Below are 15,471 nucleotides of genomic sequence, written 5' to 3'. Positions count from 1 at the left end.
AGAGAGAGAGAGAGAGAGAGAGAGAGAGAGAGAGAGAAAGAGGGAGAGAGAGAGGTAACGTACCTCTACACTACTTAACCTTTCGCATAACGTTAGCCTGTACTGATGCTGAGAACGAGAAGGGTTGAAGTTTGTCTCGAGAGGGTGTCATTTCACGGACGAAGCTTTCTCCTCCTTATTTTGGTCTCTCTCGACTGATTTCGTCGATCCAGTTCGACACGTTCGTAAAATTCACCATTAATTGTTATTCATCGTTATAATATACGCGAGTCTCTGGTAACGAATATTAATAATAAATCTAAGATTTATAAAAGATGTAAAAATGTAAGATCAGAGGTACATATATACTCGACGTATATCTATATATATTGATATTTTTCTAAAATTCAATTCTACATTGAATTCTCTGACTTTCTAATCCTCCTTCTCCCTTTGATAATTACCCCATGAAAGGGATTCTCTATATTTTTCTCTCTTTTCGAAAAAAGAAACGACTCGTATGTTAAAATTAAGAAAGGTAGAAGAATAGAGAAAAATAGTAGGGTCTCTCGTATATGCAACGAAAGGATTCTCATTGTTTCCTTCTTCCATCCCCACTACTCTTTGTATTTTTGTCGTTAGACCAAAGCAGTGTAGAGGTTGAAATAACAAACAAAGAGAAGAAAAAATAAAGAGAGAAAGTGAAAGATAGAAAGAGAAAGAGAAAGAAAAAGATAGAAAGAGAAAGAGAGAGAAAGGGAATGACACGAGCGTTTTCCAAAGATAGAAAACAGAAACCAACCAAGGATTAGTCTGTCGTGGAGAAAAAGGAACTAAAAGTAAACAGCAGACGCCCTTAGAGAATGAAGCTTTTCGAAGACTTTTCTTCCGGTTAGTTTTCTTCTTCTCTTCTTTTTCTTCCTTCTTTTTCTATTTACAATAACTATTACTATCACTTCTAACACTATCAGCTATTACTATTACTACTATTACTTATTCGTTGACACTTTCTGAAATATTAGAGTGCGAGCATGTCCGTTGCAGATATTAGCCCTATGTGAAGCTTACAGACCTATCGCGTATTTCCATGCCTCTCATGAATTTAAGGCACCGTTGTCCTTTCGAGAAAAGCGCAGAACGGAAAGCGTTCTCTTGTATAGCAGGTACGAGCAGCTACGAATGAAATATTCTCCTCGACTCATTCCATCCAGTTCTGAGGATTCTACGAAAGCGTTTTGTCCGATTATCCGCACGCGTCTTTCATCGTCTCACTTACCCTTTTGTTCATTTACTTGTCGTAGAATTTCACTGGACCATTTGAGAATGCTCTTGAAAATTAATCTTGGTATTATAATAACGATAAGTCTTTCTATTGTGTAGGATCATTCGAAGGTTTCATAGGTGATTTTAAAAATCAATTATCTTTTTCTTTTTTTTTTTTTCGTTTGCAGACTTGTAATTTTACGATCTGAAAATAAGAGTCTTGAAAGGGAGTAATCAATTTTTTAAATTATCTGAGAACTTTTGGCTCATTCTATATTTTGTAATGTTTTTTTTTTTTTTTTTTTTTTTTGATATTGTATTATTTATTATATATATTCTTTTTTTTTCTGATGTAAAATTCTGTAATCTTCGTTATATTTATTATCGGACTTTAAAGTGATTTTTCATTTACGTATCTCGTATCGAACTATCCTACATTTTGTACATTCATTCTCTCTAGTCTATGAGGATAGCTATCCATATTCATAATATGTATAAAAGAAATAGTTTTTCGTATCAGTTTCGATCGTATGCTAACGCGCATTCGTTAACGTTACATACGACGAAGCTTTTTTGCATGGAAAACGTTCGAGATTTATTCGAGCTTTGAAGTCCATGGGTTCGGAGGACGAGTCCTCGAGTTAGAAATGTAGATTTTCTAAAGATCACATCTTTTCTACGTAGCGACTCCGACCTTTGAATCGCCGATTTGTCTCTTCTAACGAAAGATCTATTCTTTTCAAAATCGGTGAACCAAAAGTGTTCGACGAAAAATCGTTTTGTTTTTTTTTTCCAAAGTGCGTGTAGTTAAGAATAAAAAAAAACAAAGGACAAAAAAAAAGAATACAACAAATGACTCGACGAAGAGAATACAACTTTGACATTTGGACGAATGATTTCGAATGAATTATGTAGAGAAATCTTTGATTATTTTTATCTCGTAAGAAAATCATGAAAAATGCGATTTCGTTTTGATGAAAATATCGATATCGTTTCAGATATATAATATATCGTTGAATAATATTTTGATTAGTTCAATAAAAGAGATTAAAGAAGGTACTTCGTTTTACGATGCGTGGCACTTTTTGATCGATTGGGTTTAAACCATCAGTGACTAATTGTAGTAGCACGTTCCTGGCAACAGAGATTTCGGATGATCGAGGTGTAACAAAGTACGCGGCTTTCTCGTATTTTCCAAGCCGATCTATCAGCGGTTTCTGGCAGCGTATTCCTTCTTCTAGAGACGTGACTCGAGTTCTGAAAAGCGTTCTCCGATCTTCAACGTAACTGGTATTATTCGCGAAACGATAGCTAACTTGAAAAATGATCATATACGGTGCAACATTTCTACGCCATCCGTTTCTAATTTCTCAAATCTGACGAAATTACCGAAATTGCTTTTATTTCGTCCGAGGAATAAAAGGGTTTTCTATGAAAAAAGAAAAAGAAAGAAAGAGAGAGAGAGAGAAAGAGAGAAATAACACGTCCTTTTTTATTTGTAAATATAACACTCGATTGGAAAGATATATATTTTTTCCAAGGAAAATGCAAATCTCGTTCATTCGTTCGTATCGAAGTAAAAGCGTTGCTATTCGTTGCACCGATCGTTTACCATGGCTCAACGTCCTTTCTAGGAGGCTAAGAGATCGATATACAACGGAGTAGACGATCCTTCGAAATAGTTGGGTGCGGCTGAGGGACGTAGCCAAACTTTCGAGCAGAGTTTTGCGCGTTGCCGGGGAAAACTGGAAAAGGATTAGCGAATAGAGAGAAAGAGAGAGAGAGAGAGAGAGAGAGAGAGAGAGAGAGAGAGAGAGAGAGAGAGAGAGAGAGAGAGAACGAGAGAAAGAAAGAGAAAAAAAAGAAATAGAAGAAGAGAAAGAAAGAGAGAAAAAAAAGAAAGAGAGAAGAGGTAGCAGCTTGAAGGTGTAGTGGGAGAAGAGAGGAGTGGGTGGGGCCATGAGAAAGAGACAGAGAGAGAGAGAGAGAGAGAGAGAGAGAGAGAGAGAGAGAGAGAGGGAGAGAGAAACTTGGAAAGGGCTAGGATGGAAGGCGGATGGAGCATGAGCGAGAGTTTTGGAGGGGCGGAGGGTAGTTTTGAGAGGCCTGCGGCGAGCAGAGATTAAATCGTACTATGGTAAAGAGCTAATCCATCCGTCTCTGTCCCTCTCGTAAAGCGAACTTCAGTTTTCTCTCTTTCTCTTACCCGTTTGCTTTCACCTCTACCCAACCACCCCTTTTTCCGGCAAGAGCGAAAATGGAAATGGCGATGCTGTCGGTGGTATACTCGCTGCCTTCTCCATGTATATGAGTCGCACGTACGTATACGGAGAGGGTTACACATATGTATTTATATATGTATATATATATATGTGTATATGTATATATATATATATATATATATATATATATATATATATATGTATGTATATTTGGGATTTTTCGACTTGATATCGTTGGAAGTACATATCTTGAAAGTTACAAACTTAGACTTTTTCCTCATTGTTTTTTCGAGTTGTTGCGGTAGTACTTGTTGGTTTATACATAATATCCATAAGATTATTAATAACGTTGTAATAATATATATATATATATATATATATATATATATATATATATTGAAGATAACTTTGAATAAATTTATAATACGTATTAATAATAACTTTTACAAGTTAATCATAAATTCTTATGTTACACTGGAAATATCTAAGGGTGAGTTTTTCATGAATACGAACTGAATTCCAAAGAGAAAGAAATCTCTCGACGATGTCGTAAAAAATTTATAAGAGAAACATAAACGATGATTTACGAAAAGTCGGACGTCAAAAATCCCCGACTGGTTATGAGTTTCTCGTTATTTTTCGTTGCTTTTCATGACATTCTTTATTTTTTTGTTTCTCTCTCTCTTTTTTTTTTTCCTTGTTTTTCCATCGTTGACAATCATAAAATCGTCCTCGTTCGCGCTTTTACTGTTGGTCCTTCTTTTACAGTAAAATCGGGCGTACAAAATATTGGATAAATAAGCTATGACAGAAAATATCTCGTTGAAGCTTTTTTCACGATAAATAACTGGACTTTACTCGATGTTCTCGCTACGCTTTGAAAGTATTATGAAATATTATAAAAGAACTAATTTTTTTTCCAGTAGTACAGAGCTTCTTTACTTTCTCAATACCATCTATACTCTATCTTCCTTTCTCGATCTTTCATCTTGCCAACTTTCTTTTTAAATTCATAAAAGACTCTTCTCGACGTTCCATTCATGGAAAAACAAAGACGGTTGAGTATCGTATCGATCTTAAGGAATCCCAGCGAAGAAAAAGTAATAGAGATAATCAGGAGCGATTCGAGTGGTTTGCCCCCGTCAGATCCGAGTTGCAAATAAATTGCTTTGAAAATAATTAATTAGAAAGAGTTCCGTGTGCGTCGGACTTTCGTATTCTGCATATTGAGAACGTTCTTAACTCGAGGTAGCCGCAAATAAACTTTGTTAATGTTTGAATAAGTAAAAGGTCGATAATTAAATAGTTAATTAAACAATTAATTTCTACCTTTATTAAGTAAATATCTGTATAGAAAAAATGGTAGAATTTATTGATAAGTCCATTCCAAAATAAAAAAATGATTCGATGCTCGCATGACATTTGAATTTATTAGATATAGATATAATTTATTGAATTATTCGACATAAACGTGGTCTCTTACGTGTTACCTTCTACTACTTCGAAGGATTTACTCTGGCAAAGAAGGCTACGTAAGGCAACTCTATAAGATTTGATTGTACGTACCAACCTTCGAGTTTCGACTCACGTTCTCTTCAGGCTTCTCGATTCCAACTGGCTCGTGAATGTCTCCGGTGCATCCTGAAATCGGAGATCAAACGGATCTCTCCCAGCGGCCTCGACTACGTACCGACGTCTACCGTAGTAGAATCCTCTTCTGACTTTGAGCGATCTAACCCTCTTTCACGTTTCTCCTATTTTTCTTTTTTTTTTCCTTCCTCTTCTTCTTCTTTTTCTTCTTTCCTTCCGCTTCCTCCTTTTTTTTCTTTCTTTTTTTCATTCTTTTTTTCATTCTACCATACCTATATACACATATTTATATACAATGTGAGAAAGGATTTTTCAGATATACATATAAGTAACACGTGCTCGTACTTTTTATGAATTAAAGAGATTTTCGACTTAATCACGACTTTCCGACTAGAAATTTTTCAAATTTGCTCGATTTAATGAAAATCTCGGAAAAGTGAAATCGAAAAAAATAATATAATACGAATATTCGATTTAGTTTATCTCGGGGAAATAGATACGTTTAATATTCGTAGAAAGAAAAAAAGTTGTTTGTCAATTTAATAATTTACAATACGATCGAGAATAGTTTTATTAATGCTACGATTTAATTTATTTTTGAAAGTTATACACGTTTGATTTTCTTCAAACCGGGAAAGATATATTGACTTCGACGTTTATAGAGTACGCTCATAAATAAAGTTTTATTATTACCCGAAAAATTTAATGATCAATTTATCGTTTGGACGATCTTTTTCTCTGCATGGAAATAAGATAAAAAGAATAAGGAAAAGATGACTATATGAAAAATGCGGCTTTTCAAATTTCTTAGCTTACTTCGTTTTGCCGTCGAATGTTCAATTTTCTTTTGAAACACGTATCAGAGTCGGTCGAGGGCAAGTCGAAAGAGAGATAGAAGGAGAGAGATAGAAAACCACGCGTGATATATTATACGCTGCTTAGACACGTCCGAAATGATTTATTCATTCCCTGTATCCATGAGAAAACTTATACATAGAAACGAATACTCAACGTGATTTCTTCATAAATGTAAATTTTAATTACTATCGTCGTTATATAAAAATCATTAAAATTCACTCAAGGATTTCCGTTACTCTAACTTATAAACGATTCGTGAAGTTATAAATCTTACTATAAATATCAGTGAATCGAGAAATGGCAAGAAGAAATCGAACACGAACGGAACTACTTTTATGATATCCTTTTCCAAATTTAATTCAGCGATAAATCGTCAAGAATCGCTCGATTTTTCAATGAAAATCTAAAGCAGCAGTCCTGCGTTAGCTATTATCAATTTCACGGTTATAAATTCGACCGCGAGTTTGTTGACCATTATACTCACGGATCAAATACTTTTACGAGTACCTTGCAAATTCGTAGAACGGCACGACCTTTGAATTTCTTTCTCGACGTCATTTTATTATCGAGAAAAATTATTATATTACATTTCTTCCTTAATTTCATGCAATTCGATTATTACAATTTATTTTCTAACGAAACAAAAATATTTGACAGAATCTTTTGTTTTGCTTTTTTTTTTTTCCTATTTATAATATCCTTTTCGTTTATTACTTTCTTTATAAAACAATAATTATAAATCTAATCGATAAGAGTTTCAATTCTTCATTGCATCCAAAATTAACGGTAGAATAAATGTATTTAAGTAGATTCTTTCTTTTTCTCTCTTCCGTATGAACTAGAAGATTTGCTATCAGGGAAAAGCCCTAGCCCAAAAGCCGCACATTGTCGTTCGTCAGTGGAAGAGCAAATGAGATGACTGGATGTGAGGTTTTGTGCGGACAAATTCAAGCCGTAGTCTAGAACCGAGTATAGTGAGCGCAGAGTGCATTCACTATTCACTTATCTGGGTCAGTTTGCCCAAGCCAACTGAGGTCTCAACCCTCTTCGACTCATCCGGTCAAGCCCTTCCCAACCCTTTGAACCGGACCCTCTTTATTCTCTCCTTATATATATATATATATATATATATATATATATATATATATATATATATCTTTCTTTCTTTCTTTCTGATACACAACAATAGCTAGTTATCTTAACGATGTTTTTTGTTTGCTATCAAAAAAACATGGTCAAAGCGAACTTTCGTTTTGTGTCTGCCAAGTTTTTAAATTCGGTCACCCGGAGTGACGAAGAATGGAATAAATTCATGATTCGAATTTTTCAAAAAATCCTTCTTGAAATAACACTTTTTAAAAGAAATTCTTTTCCCTTCTTTTTTTTCGTCTTCTTTCCCTTTAGAAGTTCCCATACTCGTCGAGATTTTATTTAGAAAAGAGAAGAGAAAAGAATTCTTATCTCTTAGATAATTGTATCGTACTCCAACATCCTTGACCTTGATTAATTCATCAGTAGAACGATACAAGTGGATAGAGATGATAGAGAGTAACTTGTTATCGCGATACGGAATAAGTTCTTCTTCAACGAGCTTGTTACGGTTTGTATTATCATCATCGGCAGCTTCAGATCCTTCAAATCCGTTTAGTTTCGAAATATTCGGAATACTCTTATCGTCCTTACAGACACGAACAATGGATTCTGAGAGCTGAGAGCACCAGAGGTGCCCGATAACGTCGGATTCCATTCTTAGATGGATGCCGAGTCTATGGTTTATTTGCTGATGTTGCTGTGAAGTCAATCACATATACACGTGAATCTGATTGCTTGTATACACATACCTATATATCTACTACATAGGTATATTTTCGTATATGTGTACGCGTGCGTACAGAGACGATTTCTAGCCAGTCGCATAGCACCATGTAACCGCAATGACCGCTATGCAGTGATGCTATGTGACCTCGCTATGTCGAAGACCAAGATGCGCTCACGTGCGCGCACAATGCGAGGAAGCAGCTGCGTATTTTACTGCGTTCTTGCGCAATGTACTTCGATATATACGATATAGAATGAATATATACTTAGATATATATATATATATATATATATATATATATATATATACATATATCACGACATATCGTGCAGACAGGCGCATATCGTTTCGATAATTCACCATCGTTGATACTTATGATTTTATTATGATATTATTTCCTTCTACAAATTATTATTATCATCGTTATTACGATCGGCCAACCAATTTTGCATAAATCGATGAATGCATACACACGTACACACAGTGTATTATGATAACTATGTTATATTTTATAAAACGAAATTGTAGAAGAATTAGATATCATATTTTTGATTGTCTTATTTAAAACTTGTTACGGTTACATTATCGTGATTACATTGACTGCATCGTAGAACCTATAGAAAAAGATAAATTTTAGTTGAAGATGAAAGTCGTGCGGTTTGTGGTGTTTCGTTATTCTTCGATGAAAAACCGAAAGTTGCAAGTGGATGTATTAATAACGACGAACTATTCAGACATGATCCGCGGGAATGAAGAAGAGAGAGAGAGATAGAGAGAGAGAGAGAGAGAGAAAGAGAAAGAAAAGGATAGAGAAAGAGAAGAAGAGAACGTCGAACGAGTCCACTTTGTATTTACGCGAGAAGAGGGCAGTCGACCCTATCTAAGGAAGATGATGTCGTGGGATATTGAAGTGGCAACTAGTATTCACACGTACACATGCGCAAGCACATGCACATTGCCCTCGAGAAGAAGGGTAAAGTCGAGATCGAGATTAGTCACGAAGCAGGCCTTAGGCCAGTTCTTTCTTCATCTTCGTCTTCTTCGTCTCTTATTTCTTCTTCATCGTCTTGTTCTTCTTCTTCTTCTTCTTCATCATCATCATCATCATCATCATCATCATCTTCTTCGTCTTCTTCATCTTCTTCTTCTTCTTTTTTTTCTTCTTCTTTTTTCTTCTTCTTTTTTTTCCTTTCTTTGATTCACCTTTTCCATTTTTCCTATCACAATCTTTCGCTATGTCTCTTTATTCTTTAAAAACTCCTCTACATACAAGCCACCATAGCTCTCCACCCACCTACGTGTGCATTCTCCTTGGAGGACTCTTTAGAGCGTCTGCTCGAGTGCTTAGCCAGCTAATTACCTATCTGGACTTATTACTTTGCCTTCTATCTTTCTCCTTTTATTCGTTCTCTTTCTATCTTATCAAGGTACATCGAAAACTATACAAGAAGAAAGGCTACGAGCTACACCGAACGTTCAAGCCTTCTAATTTTGTCGGTTATATATCTCGAGTGGAATCAAAAAAGAAAAAAAAAAAAGAAACAGAAAGAAAGAAAGAAAGAAAGAAAGAAAGAAAGAAAGAAAGAAAATGGAAATGTATAGTAGAAGAAAATATATCGCCAATTTCGTGAATGTAAAAATATTATATTAATATATTTCTATCTCTCTTTTCCATTCCTCTCTTGACATAGTTTTCTTACATTATCATCATCATCCTCATCATCATCATCATCTTCATCGTCGTCATTATTATCATCCAAATATGCTTTCAAGTACTTCTTCGTCTTTCTTTTAGTCTTTCAAGGTCATCGATAAAACCGCCACACCAACCCACACACACACCCCAACGTCGAAGCTTCGTTTTCCTCTTTCCGAACTTTCACATCGCACAGCTCCGCGAATTCGTTCGATATCTTCGTTTTCTCCAGCAAACTCGAGTACGTCGAGTTTCCAGAGTCTTTTAGAAGGATGCAATAAAAGCGAAACAATGTTGCGACGCTAAGCACCGGTTAAACATCCGTCTTAACTATCAAGCGCTCACCGCAGAGCCACGTTCAATCTCGGAACGGGAAATTGGCCACGTTGCTTTAACATTCGTCTAATCCAGGGATAAGGTTGGACCATTGGAAGAAACAGATATATTTATCTAATACGTGTAGTACGTACGTTATGTTCATTAGACGATAAATCGAGGATAAATTTCTGTTTTATTTTCTCTCTCTCTCTCTCTCTCTCTTTTTTTTCCTTTCCTTCTTTTTTTTTCACTCGTAGAACTTTGAGAATCGTTTTGCGAAAACGAAAACGATAATTTGACGTTTTTATGGAAGCTTGCCAGTTAGAGATTTATCGTGAGGAAACTCACGTAAGAACTAGCCACTTTGTGGTTTATGTTAGGTAGGTTTTTTATCCGTCCCACAATAAGGTCAAACTATTCGTGAAACCGTCTTGTAAAACAACGTAATTACTCTTATACAAATTACTATAATTTATCTTCGGTTTCTGCCGAACTTCATTCAACTACTTCGACTTTCTCGATCCATTCATCTTTTTTTTTTTTCCTTTTTTGATTCTCCCAGCAAAGAGAATGGAAAGATATTGATAGATTGGTAGTCCTTTTACTATAGAACGACTAGAGACTATAGAACTCGATCTAAACGACGAATCTTACTAGTTCGAGGCCGAAGAAAAAAAGTTTCTTCGTGTATTTGCTCCTTTCCTCGCGAGCACCGAATTTACTCTGCCGTGATATCGTTCGTTTAATATAGCGTTCCAATATTTGTTCGATATTGAAGTATTAGAGCGTGTAATTTTTTCGATCGATATTCGAAATCTACGTTCAAAGGTAGAAATGTCGCATTGAAATCGTTCAAATTTGAAAATAGCAGAGAAGAATATTTTATAAAGACAAGGACAGTTCGAAAAATTACCTTCGCGATATTATGTTTGTTCGATCGTATAATAAACGAAGTCTACGTTCTTATTCTTCAGAAATTGATTTCGTTGGATTCGTCGAGCTTTTGTCTTTTTATAGATATTATACCAGAAAAAAATCGTCGAAAACTTTTTCTATTTCACATACACACACACACACACACACACACACAAAGAGAGAGAGAGAGAGAGAGAGTGAGAGAGAGAGAAATGAAAAAATCAATAAATATCAGGATAATAATAATAATAATAATATTAATAATAATAAGAGAAAAATCGTATCTGTATAAAATTTCGTTTAAAGCTTGGCATCTCGTAGAAATTATTTGGAAAATGCTTTCAACCGCTTAGCTAAGAAAATACCATGCCATGGAAGTATAGTAGGAGTATATTCAACGATAAACTACTTCCCCTCTTTTCCTTACTCCTTTCTCCTATCTCTCTTTATCTCATACGATTTTACGATACAACAGAGATTTTCCTTCTCGACGACGTTGCTACCTTCTCTAACGAAATTCTCGTGGCGTCGTTGCTACTTAGATTCCACCGAGGAGAATCTATGGGCTTCGAGATTCTTTGGAGTTTCCATCCAAGAATTCCAGGACACGATCCTGACCGATGTCGTCCTTATAATCCTCGTCCTCGCTCTTCGCTATTGCGTCGAGTTCACTTAACGAAGCGACATCTCCGAACTGAGTTCATTAGAACTGAACGTTATGCTTTTGACAGACTTGGCAAACTAAATGTTCTAAACGAACTATGACAGGCTATACGCCCACTATTAACTTGTAACACAATATTGTCTTTGGGTAATATTTTAAGTAGAATTAACATTGACGTTAATTGAAAACGTACGAACACGTCTCAGCTGTTTTTAAATTTTACATAGATACGATTAGAATCATTGGACCGAACTTTTTCCTCCGACTTCTATTTTCTCGAAATCTTTTAATCGTAAATTTAAGTAATCTTTTAAGCATGTAAGATCTATCGAAGTTCAACTTGCTACGATCGATACATCTGTAAGGATTATACTTCTATTTACACTTCTATTTTCTTTTCTTTTCTTTTATTTTATTTATTTATCTTTTTTTTTTTTTCCATGTAAAGTCCGACGTTTTTTATATTTATTTTAAGAGAAGTTATATCATAAGAGACATTTTTATTTCTTTATGTCAAGTCAAAAGAGATGACTAAAGAGAAATAATTTTAGCTTTTGATTCTTCTAGCGTTGTTTACTACGTACTCTATTGCTCGAGAAATAGTTTTCATAAAAGGATATTTTTTCCTGTTATCGTTTATTGAAATCATCTCTTTTTCTAACTTTCCAATGCATATCAGTCTGTTCACTATCCTCGAAGTTACTCTCCACGTGTCGTGAATTTTCTATTCGTTTTCCTCTATCCAGACTTCGTTTTTCGACTTCCCTCTCTCTCTCTCTCTCTCTCTCTCTCTCTCTCTCTCTTTCCTACTCTTTCAACGTATCTTCGTAACTACAAGAAAACGTGCTGCGAGCAAGCCGCCAACGCTTACCCTATACTTTTCCCTGTTTGAACATAAATTTCAGTCTCCTCCTTCGCATTTACGATCCCACGAAAATAGTAAAACTCGAAACGGTAAAAACATCAGGGACCTAGAATTGTCCTAGGAATGTCGATAAAACAGAGGAAAGTATACTTCTCAATTTTTTTCCCCCCATTCTTCTCTTCTTTTTTCTTTTATCGTGTTCGGTAAATCTTCTTCAATGATACCTCTAAAAAATATATGACACACGACATTGCATTGTTTTAATTAAACGTGTCGTAGGAAAACGAACGAGGAAACCTTTTGACAAACGATAAGTATCGTTTGTATATATCTAAGTGTTTTCTATTACTGGGAAAGATCGTTCGTGCAGCTCGACGAAATACGATATTAACTTGTACACGTTTGGGACTTATAGTTATCATTTGAAATATTTTCATGCTCGCTTCGTCAAACAAGGAAGGAAAAATATACAGGATATGTCTTTGAAGTGCGATTGAAATCTAAAGTGTCTACGACGATTCGTGACACATGGGAGAAATAAAAAGAGAAAGAGAGAGACAGAGAGAGAGAGAGAGACAGAGAGAGAGAGAGAGAGAGAGAGAGAGAGAGAGAAGAAATGGAGAAAAATAAAAAAAAGAAAGAAAAGAAAATAACGACTGGAGACGAAAAAGACTAAGCGCGATGGTGGGTTAATGAAAATGACTTGAAATTCTTTTCAACGTAGATAATTAATTAATTATTTAATCCAAATATGGAACTGGCCCTCTGAAACTGCGGAATCCACTAAAAATTTCTTTTCTTCTCTTTCTTTCTTTTTTTTTTTTTTTTTTTTTTTTGGTACGGTCGCACGGTAAAATGAAAATTGCGCGTTTTCTATTTAATTCGAGTAGTCGCCGAGATTCAACTCGAGATCGAACTTTTTTCGTATCAGCGTATTTAAAAGCTCCCACATCTAATTACACCGGCAAAGTTTCAACTTCAGCCGACGCCCGAGTCCGACATTCGACATATAGAGAAATACATAGGTGCAAAAAATCAATAGACTTTTCTATACACATGTACGTACGCACTCACACATACACACAGATGCGCACATATACAGACACAGACTTATATCGAACTCGCAGCTCGCTCGTTACCATCGTATTCGAGTTCTACATTTAAACCGCGAGAATGCTGCTTTTAAAGAATTTAAAATGCGCGCGCGGCGTGAATAAAACCAGAAACGTCAAACCTCTATATCGATCGAACCTAGCCATCTCTAACGGTCTTGGCATCCTTCTATCTCTCTCTCTCTCTCTCTCTTTCTCTCTTTTTTCTCTTTCCTTTTCCTTTTGCTTTTTTCCAACGTCGAGCTTTGTAAATCCAGCTTGCGCGGAGGCTCGAGCTTTTTTACTCCCACTTGGTGTATTCTTCGTCGACGTCGAGAGAGAAAAAAGTAGAGTAGAGTGTAAGGGATAGAAACCTGAGGGGGGAAAAATGGTAGAAAAGGAAAAATAACATAAGAAGATATCCTTAGAAATAAATTCTTTTTCTTTTCCATTTCTTTTTTTTTTTATTCTTTTTTTTTTTAATATATCCTTTCTACTTTTTTAATTTTTCTCCTTCCCTTCCATCACCAACGTAGAAATAATCCCAAAGTATCTACGACGATATAATAACCTTTCTTCGAAATATCGAAGCAACCTCTCATTCGCTTACGACTCTTTTACTCTTCTACGAATTTTCCAAGAGTTTGGATGAGTGGTTAAGGGTGGCAAGGAAACGAGAAATGCAAACCTTTTACATTAGCCGATATTTCTTGCTCGAAGGCAGCTTCGTCCAAACCTTCAACAACTCCACTCCCTTCCTCCTCTATCTATCTATCTATCTCTATCTCTATCTCTCTCTCTTCTTCTCCTTCTCGTTTTGATGTTCCTCAACTCGTGTAATAGTTTGATTCGGTTACGAGACGAGGTTGTCGCCAATTGCAAAGTTTTCACTTATAGCCGTTGGGATCTGCCATGGCCGCTGAAAACAACGAAGAATTTGCTTGTAGCTTTACGCTTCGAGAAAGACATCAACCCTCTCTCTCTCTCTCTCTCTTTTTCTCTGTCTTTGTTGCTCTTGTTCTCTGTCTTTTTACTTTCCACGCCTATTCACATCTTCTCGAGGGATATCGAAGTTTAAATTGTTTTCGAAATGTCCTCTTTACCATGGCGCAAGGCTCTTTGTCACAAGGACCAATCGGTCGAGACATTCTATTTGATATTCTTTTTATCCTTCCTTGAGAAAGAACGAAATGTTTCCATGATTGCTTTTTAAACAACGAACGTGAGTATATTTAAAAAAACTATAGTATTACGTTTAATACAATGATTCGTAAAACGAATAGCTTTTACGTTCGACATTAAATTATAAAGATCATTTTACATGTATAGATCCTAGAAGGATAGATTATCCAATAAGGAATATTGCATTAAAATATCGATAGAACACGATTGGTTCGATAAAGTAGATGATTTATAAGATATCGCGATTAATAGGCTACTTTATCGAACAACAAGTGGGAAAAAATAGAAAAAAAAAAAAAAAACGATATTCCAAGTAGATAATAATTTTTGACGACGAACGTTTCGTTTAAGAAAAAATTAAAAATAATAAAAAAAAAAGGGGAAAGAAAATTAGTGAATAAAAAAAAAAAAAATCGTCGTCGGATTTTCGTCGACGAAGAAGAAACGTTAATCAGGTTTACTTCTTCGTGTCGTTTAAAATTCGACAAGTAAAATAATACTCTTTTCGAATCGTTAAAGGATTTAATTTGACGAAATGGAGGGAGATAGTCGGCGATAAAACTTTTCGAAGATCAAGCAGACTACTTGTCTCTGCTTTCGGTAATGCGCGGCCGCGAGCGCGTGCATACCACCGTGGTTAAACGTTCGAACGAGCGTATACGCGAGCGCAGAACGAGTTTGGAACGAGTTTAGAACGAGTTCAAAACGAGCCGCGGGATGAGCTCGTGGAATGAGTTTGGAAAAGGTTTTCTCTGCTCGAACTAGGGGAAAACCGCCAACTTAAACGTCAAAGTTTTGTCCGTTCGTTCGAATTTACGAGAATAATTAAGAGTTACTTTTCTCTTTCTTTCTCTTTTCTCTCTCTCTCTCTCTGTCTGTATATATATATTTTTTTTCTCAGTCAAAACGACAAGTCGATTTTCCGACTGGATTCTTTCGTCCATTAGAAAGTTAATCGAGTGAAATATTTATAAGAATATATTGTGTTATACTTTTGTAGAAATCGATT

At 35.5% G+C, this 15,471-nt stretch overlaps 1 protein-coding gene across 2 annotated transcripts in view; it reads left to right on the top strand.

Annotated features, from left to right (window-relative positions):
• Positions 1–15,471, top strand: part of LOC122631239 (lymphocyte antigen 6D) — a 61,247-nt gene that overhangs the window by 16,973 nt on the left and 28,803 nt on the right. The window lies entirely within an intron of this gene.

The sequence above is a fragment of the Vespula pensylvanica genome, chromosome 8 (assembly GCF_014466175.1).
Source record: "Vespula pensylvanica isolate Volc-1 chromosome 8, ASM1446617v1, whole genome shotgun sequence".
Lineage (NCBI taxonomy): Eukaryota > Metazoa > Arthropoda > Insecta > Hymenoptera > Vespidae > Vespula > Vespula pensylvanica.
The sequence above is the reverse complement of the archived record's forward strand: the minus strand, read 5'-3'. Positions and strand labels throughout refer to the sequence as shown.